Source organism: Equus quagga, unplaced genomic scaffold (assembly GCF_021613505.1).
Source record: "Equus quagga isolate Etosha38 unplaced genomic scaffold, UCLA_HA_Equagga_1.0 1100_RagTag, whole genome shotgun sequence".
NCBI lineage: Eukaryota > Metazoa > Chordata > Mammalia > Perissodactyla > Equidae > Equus > Equus quagga.
The window spans coordinates 330,772-343,540 of record NW_025795545.1 but is presented as its reverse complement, the minus strand read 5'-3'; the positions used below and the strand labels follow the sequence as shown (position 1 = coordinate 343,540).

The window sequence follows — 12,769 nt, the reverse complement described above, 5'->3', positions numbered from 1 at the left end:
TGGTCTTTTGGGGACTCTCTGAATAGAATAAACCTGAACATACCAAGGACCTTTATAGAAAACAAAAGTCCTCACTTGCTTTCCTCTCCCTCTGTTTTGTCCTCAAAGTCCAGGTGAAAGTCCTGTTGCACAGTTATCTGGTTATTTCTCAGGTTCCTGTCTTCAGATGCATCAAGAGTGAGTTGATTTTTTTTTCAAATTCCCATGGTATCACTAGAAATCTCTTTCAGCTATTTTCTTGCTCGTCCTTTATCTGCTGAGGACATACCCTCTTTGAGTGGTCAGATGCTCCCACTTCCCTAGCCAGGAGTGTTGTATCATGACTAAGAGGAGAGCCAGGTACGTTGGGTTGCATCTCTGGCTCTAACTCTTAGTGGTGTGACAATTTGGCCAAAACACTCATTTGCTTTAATTCTCATTTTCCTTATTTGAAAAATAAGAACAATCATAGTAGCTTCCTTAAAGTGATGTTGAGTGGATTAAGTTAGATGAAGCATTTAAAGTGCTCTGCACAGGGCCTGGTATACTGCATTCCTCAGCAAATACAAGCAAATATACAGCTCTGGTTACTATTCCCTCTACTTGTGGAGATATTCAAGCTCGGAGAGTGCTTTCCCACATATGTGATTATGTAGAGGCTTCCATATGAATGCACAGCCTGTGGCTGGGGCTGCTGAAGGCACAGGAGAGTGGAGGGATCAGTTTACATTGCAGGCTAAGTTCCCTAGCCTTTCCCAAGGGCTGTCCTGGTGTGTGGTCCCTGACACCGCATTAACTTTTTGGAAATTTGAGCAACTCCAGAGTGTATTTCACTGAGGTACAGTCTTGGCACCCTCTGTCCAAAGCCCAGGCCCACCTGACAAGTTGTCCTTTCATGTAAATAAATCCTCTGATATTTGAAGCTTGAAAGACTCTTAAAAGACTTATCTACATTTTAATCTTTTAATGTAGAAATGTTTCTAAATCGCATTACTAGTGTTCTTCCTCTTTCAAGACAGAGAATGTATCTGAAAACTAGTGAGAGAACAGATTCAGTGTAAGGCATGGCAAACATGTAATGTGAACCTCAACCCCCTACCAATCCTCAGACAAAGGGGTGAAAGGAATTAGTAATGATACAAAACTACTTACATGCTTTCTGGTTATTTTTAAATTCATCAAATATTGATTAGTATTATCAGAGAAATTAATTTTTTGGTGTATTTCTACTTTTCCAGCTTAGAATCACAGCACTTATTCCAACCATCATTTTGTACAGATGGGAAAACAGAGCACTAAGCAGAGGGAGGGGGATGGTTGAGGGCACTCAGTTACCAGTGAGAAAGATGGCCCTGAAACCAACGTCTTTTGATTTCCAGACCAGGGTCCTTTTCATGGTGTTGTGCTGCCTCCTTTAGGCAAAGTCAAGTCCAATGTCAACCAACTTGAAGTTTTTCAGTAGTGTGAGACTAGAGATGGTAGGAGGGTAGAGCAAACAAGCATTGCAAGTGAAGGGGGTAGGAAGATAATTTTTCAATAAGGGAGAAGGGACTATTGTAATAGGAAGAACTCTGACAATAAGATCTGCAAATGTCTCCCAGATTTGGGTATAATTCCTGTTATGGCACTTGCTATCAGAGACCTCAAGTAAGTCACTTAAACACTAAACTTTCAGAGATTCCTTCTCTTCATCTCTAAAATGAGGATATTGATAGTTATCTTAAAGGGTTTTGATGAGTGTGAAGTAGGATAATGCATAAGCTCATGAACTGTGTCTGACTCACAGCAGCTCCACATGGTGAGAGCAGCATGAGCTGCAGGTGGGAAAATCCTTTTCACCTCTATTCAGTCTTGTTCAAGTCCTCACAAACTGCAAGGTTGAAGGTATGTTTCTGTCTTAAGGATGGTGTGATGAATTCAGAGAGTACAATAGAGGAGGAAAGTGGGACTGAAATGAGTCCTGGGAGGAGAGGTTGAAGGTGTTGAGATATCTAGGCAGGAGAAGAGTGGTCTGAGGTGGGAGTTAATGATGGTTCTTGTTTTATTAGTGTCTTCTCTAATTCTTGGAAGAGGAAATGACATTGTCTTCATTCTGAATGAGATTATGTCTGAACCTTAAAAATGTTCATGGTTGTCACCTCAGTCTTCTCACTTTAATGAACTGATCTTAAGGAAAATTATCCAGAGATTTACAAATGAAGGTCATGGACTATAGTATAAAATAGGAATAACGTAAAGTTCATAAACAGAGAAATGGTGAAATAGACTATGGTACTTTTAAAAAATGGACCATTAAAGACCTCTTTTGAAAATTATCATCATGGAGGGGTCAGCCCAGTGGTGCAGCGGTTAAGTGCAAACGTTCCACTTTGGGGGCTTGGGGGTCGCCAGTTCAGATCCCAAGTGTGGACATGGCACCACTTGACAGGCCATGCTGTGGTAGGCACCCCACATATAAAAAAAGTAGAGGAACCTGGGCATGGGTGTTAGCTCAGGGCCAGCCTTCCTCAGCAAAAAGAGGAGTATTGGCGGCAGTTAGGGCTAATCTTCCTCAAAAAAAAATTATCACCATGGGGAAATGCTTAAATCAAGTGTGAAGAGAAAAAAGCTGAATATGAAACTGTATATACATTTCATTCAGATTTGTAAGAAGGGTTTGCATAATTAAAGGAAACCACTGAAAGAAATACGCCATAATACGAATGGTTCCTAATTTCTCCTTGTATTTTTCTACTTTCAAAATTATTTCTTGTGAGTATGTATGAACCCGAGCAATGTACTTAATCTTTCTGAGCCTCATTTTCCTTATCTGTGAAATTGGAATAAGAATGGTAAATACATAATAAGAATGTTTTGAGGATTAAATAACATAAGGCATGTAGTATTTTATAACACAAACCATAAAAGTAAAACACAAATGATAATGATAGTAGTGATTTTCTCTGGAGAGTCTGGGTTGGAATAGCATCTCATGAATGGAAGGGAAGAGAGAATAAATATCGACTTGGACCACCTGAGCTTTTTGTTCATTCTTTATCCTTAGAGAAATTGGCTTTATGAGCAGGTGGCTGACCATATTTCCCTTTAGGTACTCCAAGATTTATTGTTATTTTACTTGAAATTTAATAAAAAATCTTTTTAAATGAATATAAATAAAAACTTTGGAAATGAATCCTATGGCATTGCCCTTATAAACCAATCTCTCAGCTGAGTTTGACACAGAACCATTGAGGTCTAATTATGCTTGACATTTACTGAGCACCTGTTAAGTGCCAGGGACTGTGCTATGTGTTTTTACAGTATCTCACAATGGCCACCCTAGGTGATTGAATTAGGAGCTCCATCTTAATATGAGGAAACAATTTCTGAGAGGTCAAGTAAGTTCCCCAACATCATTCAGCTAGAGAGCAGAGAGCCCCAGAATCTGAGTCCAGCACCTGGAGCCTTGCTGACTGTGGTGCTGCCTCCTACTGCAGTTTTCACATGACAGCCCAGAGACCAACTGTGCAATCTCATGCTGGCCTTTGATCTTACATCAGAAATTCCTTATTGGTTATTTTTGGAGTGTTACAACTACATAGGAACAATGCGCATATTTTACACTTACTATAATTCTAAACAAAACCAAAATATGATAGAATTTATTTTTATTGAAAAAATGCTTAGGTTAGTTATCTGCTACCAAAATCTTTCTTGGGGTGTATGCAATGAATGTATTATTTTTTCTTATAGCATTCTTCAGTGGTGGAAACCACCTGGCTGTTACCAAAGCTCTTTCTCCTCTCTATCCTGTGGGTAAATGTAACCATCTGATCAAACCACTGTCAGAATTTTAGAAGAGAGTAGAAGAGTTTTGCTGTAAAATACATAACTTCCCTGCTAGGAAATTTTGGGGAAATGGAGATACTTCATAAGCCTGGGCAGAATGTCCCAAGTGATGACAATTATTTCTTTGTTCCTGCCTCAGATGTTGTCATTGCTTACTGCTTTCTTAATTTTCAACTTCACCTTAATTTGACTCTTCTAGTGTAAACCCTTTGCGCCAACCTCAGTGAGTCCATGCTGCAGGCATTTCTATTCTTCCTCTTAGTCTTCTGTGCACCCATTACTAGCATCCTAAGTGTCCTAGAGATGCAGAGACTGGAGATTATTGCACTCCTTATAATGTACGATCGAGAATCCTCTTTACTGTTCTGCCATTATCCAATGTCATTTGCCTTGATTTTTTGCAACAACAATAATAAAAAGATTGTGATAAAAGCAATGCTCAAACACAATCCAGTAGGATTTCACTTCCTTTGTCCCTACTCTCTACCAACCTGCCCTTTCAATGAATCATTAATAACTATGAACCATCCTGTAGTTGTTGCTGATGTACTCGCAGGAGAGCTGACTATAGTTTTCAAAGTTTATTGATTGATGTACCAGAAAAGAAGTTGTAAAGCCTAACTTCTTAATGTCAACCTAACTTTCTCCCCTTTAAAAATAAGTCTTATTTTATCCCTAAAACAACCCAATTGGAAAAGACATTTCATATGGTCCTAGGTACTTAAGAATCAGTGACAATCTTTGTTGACACTTAAGGGGTTCAACAATCTCTGTTGAATTTAATACAATTTTTAATCTTACAATAATTTATTCTCAGACTACTTAGAATCTGAGACAATAATTTATTACTTCATTTATTAATTTGCTCAGCATGTTTTCATTATTTTTTCAGGTCTGTCTCTAGTCTGTGTTCTGACACTATACATGTTCCAGGGTAGACATGTGCATGGGACCTCATGATTTGTAGATAAAATGCTTCCTGCATACTATGTTTAGCTGTGGCATAAAAAGGAGTTATGCATATAAGTTATGACCAAGGAAGATCTTGAGGAAAAACTCTGCCTATGTAAAACGAAAGAATAAGTAAAATACATTTCCAAAGATGGTTGTATTGATTTGAGATAATATAAACAAGGATCTTAGCCTGTGTCTGGCACATGTTACTGTCAGTAAATATTATCTCAGTGAAATCAGATTATGAGCAACGGTAAAGTCTTATATATGTATAAGTTTTTGTCATTATTTTTGATCTCTTTAACTATCATCCATTCATTTAATCAAGAAATGTTGAGTACCTACAATGTACCAGGCAATGTTCTAGGCACTTGATACATTAGAGAATAAAACAATGAACCCTGCCTTACGGAGTTCATATTCTAGTCAGGGAGCAGACTATAAAATACAAATGTAATAAATAAATTATGTAATATTTTTGAAAGCAATATGTGCTGTGGAAAGAAGAAAAAGCAGCAAAGAGTACAGAGACTGGGAGTGCTGAGAGGTTGCAATTTTAAAAGGGGATCAAATAGCCTCCTCGAGAAAGTGTTATTTGCACAAAGTCTTCAGGGAAGTGAGGCAGTTACCCAATATATATAAAGGAGAAGAATATTCTGGGTATAAAGAACAACCAGTTGCCCAGATCTCAAGGTGGCAGCATGTGTGATATATTTGATAGATATTTAGGATGCTAGTGTGCTTGGAAAGGAGGAAAGAGTGGGAGAATTGGAGAAGAGGAGGTTAGAGAGTCAATGGGGACCAGATCATGTAGGGCCTTGTGCATCACGGCAAAAGTGTGGGTTTTAATTTGAACGGAATGGATACCCACTGCAGGGCTTCTAGGGAGCACGCTGGCTGTTGTGGGAGCATTCTGGCTGTGGTAGGAGCATTCTGGCTGTTGAGATGGGATTAGACTGGAGGTAAGGTATGTGGTAGGAGGAGAATTAGGGGCACCAGTTAGGAAGCAAAGGAGAGATGATTGTGGCTCAGAACAAGGTGGAAGCTGTGGAGTTGGTGAGAGTAGATCTTCCTTACGTTGTGAAGGTAAAGACAAAAGGATTTCTTAACTGATTAGATTTGAGATATGAGAAAAGAGCATCAACCTACAAAAACAAAAACCAGTTTAAGATTCAAAGCATTTATCCAGGACCAAAGAATTGCCATTTGGGAGCATAGATTCAGGTAGAAACACAAATAATGTCCCACTAGGGAGTAAAAGTCAGGGCCTTTTAAAGGCAAAGAGGGGAGGTTATATTACCAAGAATTTTCATTGGAATTGGAGGCAGAAGCTAGTCTTGGCTAAACATTGATTGACCATTGATTCATTCTTCGGAAAGTCCACAATCCTTTCTTTGTGATCATGATGTCCGTTCTCCACCTGACTTCTCAAAATTTGTTTTATAAAATCATTACTCTTTTTATCCAGTCCAAAGTTTTGGCCTAGTTCAAGGTTCAAGACAGCAAGACAGTTTCTTTTGGAAAGGCAGATCTGACTCCATTTTAAAATTCCTCCCCTACAGTCAAAATGGCAAGAGGAATCAAGGATGACTCCAAGATTTTTAGGTTTAGCATTCAGGAAGTTGTATTTACCCTTAACTGGGATAGATGCCTGTCAGAAGAATACGTTTTAGAGGAAAAATCAGGAATTTATTTTCGGACACGTTGCAATAGACTGGGCAGCTATTTATTCATTCCTTTGTTCCACAAACATTTACTGAATGCATACTATGTGCTAGATATTTAAAATTATGTAGACACAAGTGGACAGAAGTCTTGCTATCAGGGAACTCATGGCCTAGTGGAGAGACTAGACATATAAATAAACAGTTACAAAACAATGTCATAAACATCATGATGATGGTGTGTACCAGGAGCAACGGAACATAGAGGAATTGACAAATATATTTATCTTTTGAAACTTCAAAACTGAGGTCATGAGAAGTTAATTGATTTGTCAAAGTGCATAATTAGTATATAACACAACTGGGAACTTATGTTATTGTGAATTATAGTAAGAAATATATATTTGGTCTTTGTCCCATGTACAGCACAGAGCTTCTAAAACCCTTGGAATTTCCTGACGGAGGGAGAGATCAAGATGTCTTTTGTTATATTAATGAGGCGACCTTTTGGTTGTTTAAAAATTATTTTAATATTTTATTTAGGTCGCATTGATTTATAACATTGTTTAAATTTCAGGTGTACATCATTATATTTTGACTTCTTTACAGACTGCATTGTGTTCTCCTCCAAATGTCTAGTTTTCCTTCAACACCATACATATGTACCCCTCTATCCCTTTTGCCCTTCCCTCATCACCTTTCTTTTGGGTAACCATTAATCCATTCTCCTTATTTATGTGTTTCTTTGTTTATCTCCCACATATGAGTGAAATCACATAGTATTTGTCTTTCTCTGTCTAACATTTTTCTTAGCATAATATCCACTAGGTTCATACATGTTGCCACAAGTGGCATGATTTTGTCTTTTTTATGGAAGATTTGTATTCCACTGTGTGTGCTGTCTGTGTATATATATATATACCACATCTTCTTTATCCATTCATCCACTGATGCGCACTTGGGTCACTTCCAAGTCTTGGTTTTTGTAAATGATGCTGCAATAAACCTTGGGGTACATACATCTTTTTGCATTAGTGTTTTCGTATTCTTTGGATAAATGCCAAGAAGTGGAATAGTTGGGTCATATGGTATTTCTATTTTTACATTTTTGAGAATAAAATAATTAGGAATAAATTTAACCAAGGAGGTGAAAAACCTATATGCTGAAAAGTAGAAGACATCATTGAAACAATTTGAAGAAAACATAAAGTAGTGCAGTTGACTTTCAAATGCCCCTAAGTTACTGAAGGGGTAAGGACCTAGTTACCAGGGGAACAGATCCCGTGATTTCAAGGTTAGTACTTTCAGTCCAACCCTTCAAACCCAGTTGAGGGAAAGGGGTTGGAGCTTGCATCAGTGGTCAACAGCCATGATTTAATCAATATGTCTATGCAATGAAGCCTCCACAAAAACCCAAAAGGATGGGATTCGAACAGCATCTGGGTTGGTGAACTGGTGAAGATTTCGGGAAAGAGATGCACTCAGAGAGCATGGAAGCTGTGTGCCTTTACCACATACCTTGCCCCATGCATCTCTTCCATCTGGCTGTTCTTGAGTTATATCCTTTTTTAATAAACTAGAATCTAGTAAGTAAAATCTTTATCTGAGTTCTGGGAATTGTTCTAGAAAATCAATGAACCCAAGGAGGGAGTTGTTGGAACCTCCAAACATTAGCCATTAGGTCAGAAGCACAGCTGATAAAACCTGGGCTTGCAACTGATGTGAGAAGTGGGAATGCAATCTTGGAGGACTGAACACTTAACCTGTGGTATCTGATGCTATCTCCACATAGACAGTGTCAGAATTCAGTTGAACTGTAGGAAATTCAACTTGTTTCTGAGAATTGCTTATAGATGTTGGGAACCTCTCTCCTCCAATTAAAACTGAGTGTTAGAATCATTACTAGACTTGAATAGAGTTTTCTGACTCCCTAGTTTTGGGAAACTTTCTTAAATCACGTAATTTGTGTCTTTGTAGAATTAACATCTTTGTTGGTGCTTGGGGCAGAGAATCCATGGGCACCAAGAACAACGTGACTGATTTTGTGTTATTCGGCCTTTTCCAGAGCGGGGAGATGCAGCATGTGTGCTTTGTGGTCTTCTCCCTGTTCCACGTCCTCACTGTCCTGGGGAACCTTCTGGTAATCATCACCATCAATGCTAGTAAGAAACTGAAAGCTCCTGGTATTTCTTCCTCAGTCACCTGTCTTTTGTTGATTTGTGCTATACTTCCGCTACCACACCCAAGATGATTGCTGACACTTTCGTGGAGCACAAGACAATCTCCTTCAATGGCTACATGACCCAGCTATTTTCTGCCCACTTCTTCAGTTGCACTGAAATTTTCCTCCTCACAGCCATGACCTATGACCAGTACGTGGCCATCTGTACTACCCTGCACTACACAACCATAGTGAATCAGCAGAAGTGTGGCCTGCTGGCGGGGGCCTCCTGGGTGGCTGGCTTTCTGCATTCCATCCTGCAGACTCTCCTTACTGTCCAGCTGCCCTTTTGTGGGCCCAAAGAGATTGACAACTTCTTCTGCGATGTTCATCCCCTTCTGAAGCTGGCCTGTGCTGACATTTATGTGGTGGGGCTCATTGTGGTGGCCAACAGCGGCATGATCTTTAGTGTCCTTCATCATCCTTGTCATCTCCTACATGGTCATCTTACTGAAGCTGAGAAGCCAGTCATCTGAGGGTTGGCGCAAGGCTCTGTCCACATGCTGCTCACACATTGTCTCTGTCCTTTTGGTCCTTGTGCCCCTCATGTTCATGTACTTTCATCCCTCTACCACCCTGTTGCTGACAAACTTGTCATCCTCTTTAACATTGTCATGCCACCTTTGCTGAACCCTCTGATCTACACTCTGAGGAACAGTGAGGTGAAAAATGCCATGAGGAAACTGTTTGGGGTCAAGGGGGCCTTGGGGAAGAAGTGACACTACAGGGAACCTCATCTATCCTGGAACTTGGGAGACTCTCATAACATCTAACATAGGCTTTGGAGCTCCAGTTTGAAGCTTGTAATGACAACTGTCCTCATAGCTATTTTCATAATAATAATCCCACATGTTCCTTTAATGCTTCATTCATTAAATATTTATTGATTGTCTGCAAAGTGTGAGGCATTGGGAATACAAACAAAAGTAAGATGTAATCTCTACCCTCAAGGTGGTCACAGTCCAGGAGGCTCTTACTGTGATATTTAAGAGCTCATTCAGGAAACCTGTGAGAGTCTGTGAATGCAGGAGCCTCTTGGAAGTTCAGGTATGTCATCAATACCATGGAGAATATCACTGGATAATTCCTTTATGGTGGCATACACTGTGCTTGGTGAAATTCATTCTCTTCTCTGTTATGATATTCAAGTCATTTTACTTATCTTGCTTCATTTCATGCTCTCAGCAGACAGAAGAATGAATAAATATGGGGAGGTTAAAGGATTTACTCAAAGTTACACAATAAGTTCAGATCATGGTGAGAGCTAGAATCCAGGTTCCCTAAATCTGCTTTCAGGGCTATTCCCATCTCAAGATTCCTTGATTAAGTTTGAGTGAATAGATCAAGCAGTACAGATGAGGAGATTTTGAAGGACGGAGGATTGATGGTGGCCTAGGATGATGGGGAGCAAAGCCAGAGAGAACAATTTCTCAGTGTTTGTCCAGCAGTGATGATTCCTTTCCAACTAAGCAGGGACTTCTGCCCCCATTAAACCCCTTTTCTTTGCTCTATTTTGCTGCTAAAGGGAGACACTTTGTGCAAGATGAAATTAGAAGAGCCAGATTTGTCATCCTGCTTAATTAACCATTTATTGGTCATTTAATCTATTTGAGTCTCAGTTTTCCACATTTACAAATAGAGATAGTAACAATAGCAGCTTCAGCAGGTTGTTAGAGGACAGAAGGGACTTTGGAAAGTCCTGCATCAAAGTCTGTTGTGCAGTGGTTGCTTGTGCCTCTGTTTCTTTATAAAGTCTTCTGTTCCCTTTTATCATCTTATTTCCTACTTTGTCCCTGCCCTTTCTCTGGAAGTCCTTCTAATTACCAGATTGATTATTCACTTCTCAAATATGTATTGATCACTCAGAATAAGGTTAAGTCTGTTCTTTTTATTTCCATCTGTGTTTGTTTATTCAATACAGGTCTATGGCTGAGCCCTTCCCCAGCAGTGGGCTGGGGGAACAAAACAAAGGCCACAAAGGTGTGAATATGGGTTGAGGTGGAGCCTGGTGCAATGTGAAGTTGTACATGCGACATTAGCCCAAATCTCAGCTGTCAAGCACTGGCCCCCAACTCCCTGCAGTCTCTAGGTGGGGCCAGCGAAGGTGTCCATGAAGAACAGGTCTTAGACCTTCTGCCATCTCCAACCCATCTTCCATTCTGCCCTCTCTCCTTCCTAAGACAGGTCAAAAGACCAAACTCTCAATATGGCTGGGAAATTGGGGGAAGGAGTGATGGGCAAAGCCAGTGTCCAGGTCTCAGGCCATGCCATGATGCTTTTCCTGAGTAGGAACTGGAGGTACAACAGAAAAGAAGAACACAAAAATTATTGTACTCATGGAGCTTATATTTAAGTGTATAATAAATAATGACTCATTGAATTCTTCCCATATGCCATATACTGTAATAGGTGTATTTAGAGAGCATAAATCTCTTGAATGAACTTTAGAAGAGTTTCTCAGTTTTGTTTTTTCCACCCTTAGGTAGGACAGCATGGCTACAGCTAATAGCAGTTGAGTCTTTTCTTCCCCCAGGTCAGTTAGGCTCCGATGATACCCCAGTAGGTTAGGTTCTAGTTAACTAGTTTCTCCTCAGAGCAGGCCTTGTTAAGAAGAACAGCTGCAGGGCCAGCCGGGTTGTGTAGTGATTAAGTTCCAAGAGGCAGAAGAGGAGAAAGGGGAGAGGGTACTGATCATTTTCCCTTTTAGGAGCATTTTTAATAGTGCCACAAAGCACTGTAACTTTCATTTTACTCAATAGAAATTAGTCACATGGTTTCCCTTAACTGCAAGGGAGATGGAAACTCAATTTTTTAATTCTGAGTGGAATTATGTTCTGAAAAAAAAAAATCAGGGTTCTGTTGTGTTCCTAAAGAGGAAGGGTAGAGTGCATGTAAGGATTGGCACATTGTTTCACGTAGTGGATTACATACAACATTTCCTATGTAATTAGGCACTTTTCATAAACAGGATTTTTGGTGGTATGGTAATATATCGCAGTCTAATTGTGGCATAATTTACTTAATCATTCACCCATTTTAGGGCTTTTTGGATCACTTAATATTTTATTTGACAAGACTTAATGAGCATGTACTATTAGCCAGGCCTTGATGGAGAGACCGAGGCACAGGGAGACTAAGTGAATTATACATGAATCCATGAGTGTTAGATGCATGGTACAATGAAGATAGTCTAGCCCAACTCTGTCATTTATATAGAAGTGGGAAACAGGGGAGGGTGAGGAGTATAGAGGTGAAATGACATGGCTTAAGCCAGATGGTTAATCAATTACTGAACCACAGCTAGTGCCCAGAGTCTTGTCTCCCTGTCCAGTCCTCATTTTAATCTCTATTCACTCTCCTTTTCATTCTCAGTAGTCCACTCTGGAAAAAGTTCCCTTTATGTCTTTCCTTCAACTTTCTTTTCTTGCTACCTCATTAATGGATGCAAAAACTTTATAGAAATCTCACTAAACTAATTGAAACAGATTTTGAAACTTTCCCCAAGTAATAGTTTAATTGGTGAAGTTTCACCAAAGGGAAAAGAAATTGCATGGGGAAGTTATTCCCTTGAATGTAGTGTATAGCTTAATTTATTTTAATTGGTTCAAGTTTGTGAGCATTTAATCATAAGCCTTGGGCTTTCAGTGGGTGTAGTGGTTACCTACATTATATTCAGGATCTTAAAATAGCTAGGTTTGCTGCTTTCTCTGGCTTTTGTATATTTCTTAGATATTATAAATCCAAATATCAACTCAATAAACATCTCAAGAATTTTCCTGTTTTTGTGGTTCATCTTAGCCACCAGCTACTTTGTTTTCTAAAAGCCCCCAGGAATATTGGTGATTTGTTCTTGGGGTCTGCTCTTTGAATTGCAGTAGCAACCACCACCCAGTGCCATCAGAAGGCAACTTAGTGCTGTTGAAAGAGCACTGGTTTCTAGGTTAGTACCCTGGGATGTATCTACTGTGTGGCCTGGGAATCTAATTAACTTCTCAGCCTCTGTCACCTCATCTATAAACAGAGTAGGTCAGAGTAATAGGTCTCTAACTCTTTTCAACACCACTCTTTCCTGAATGTGATGTGGACTTTGCTCATTGGGGCCCTTTAATGAAAAATCAGATGG

General features: G+C 39.5%; 1 pseudogene; it reads left to right on the top strand.

The window, feature by feature from the left end:
• Positions 1–8,439: 8,439 nt before the first annotated feature.
• LOC124232729 (olfactory receptor 4S1-like) lies at positions 8,440–9,365 on the top strand (annotated as a pseudogene).
• The last annotated feature ends 3,404 nt before the right edge of the window (positions 9,366–12,769 follow it).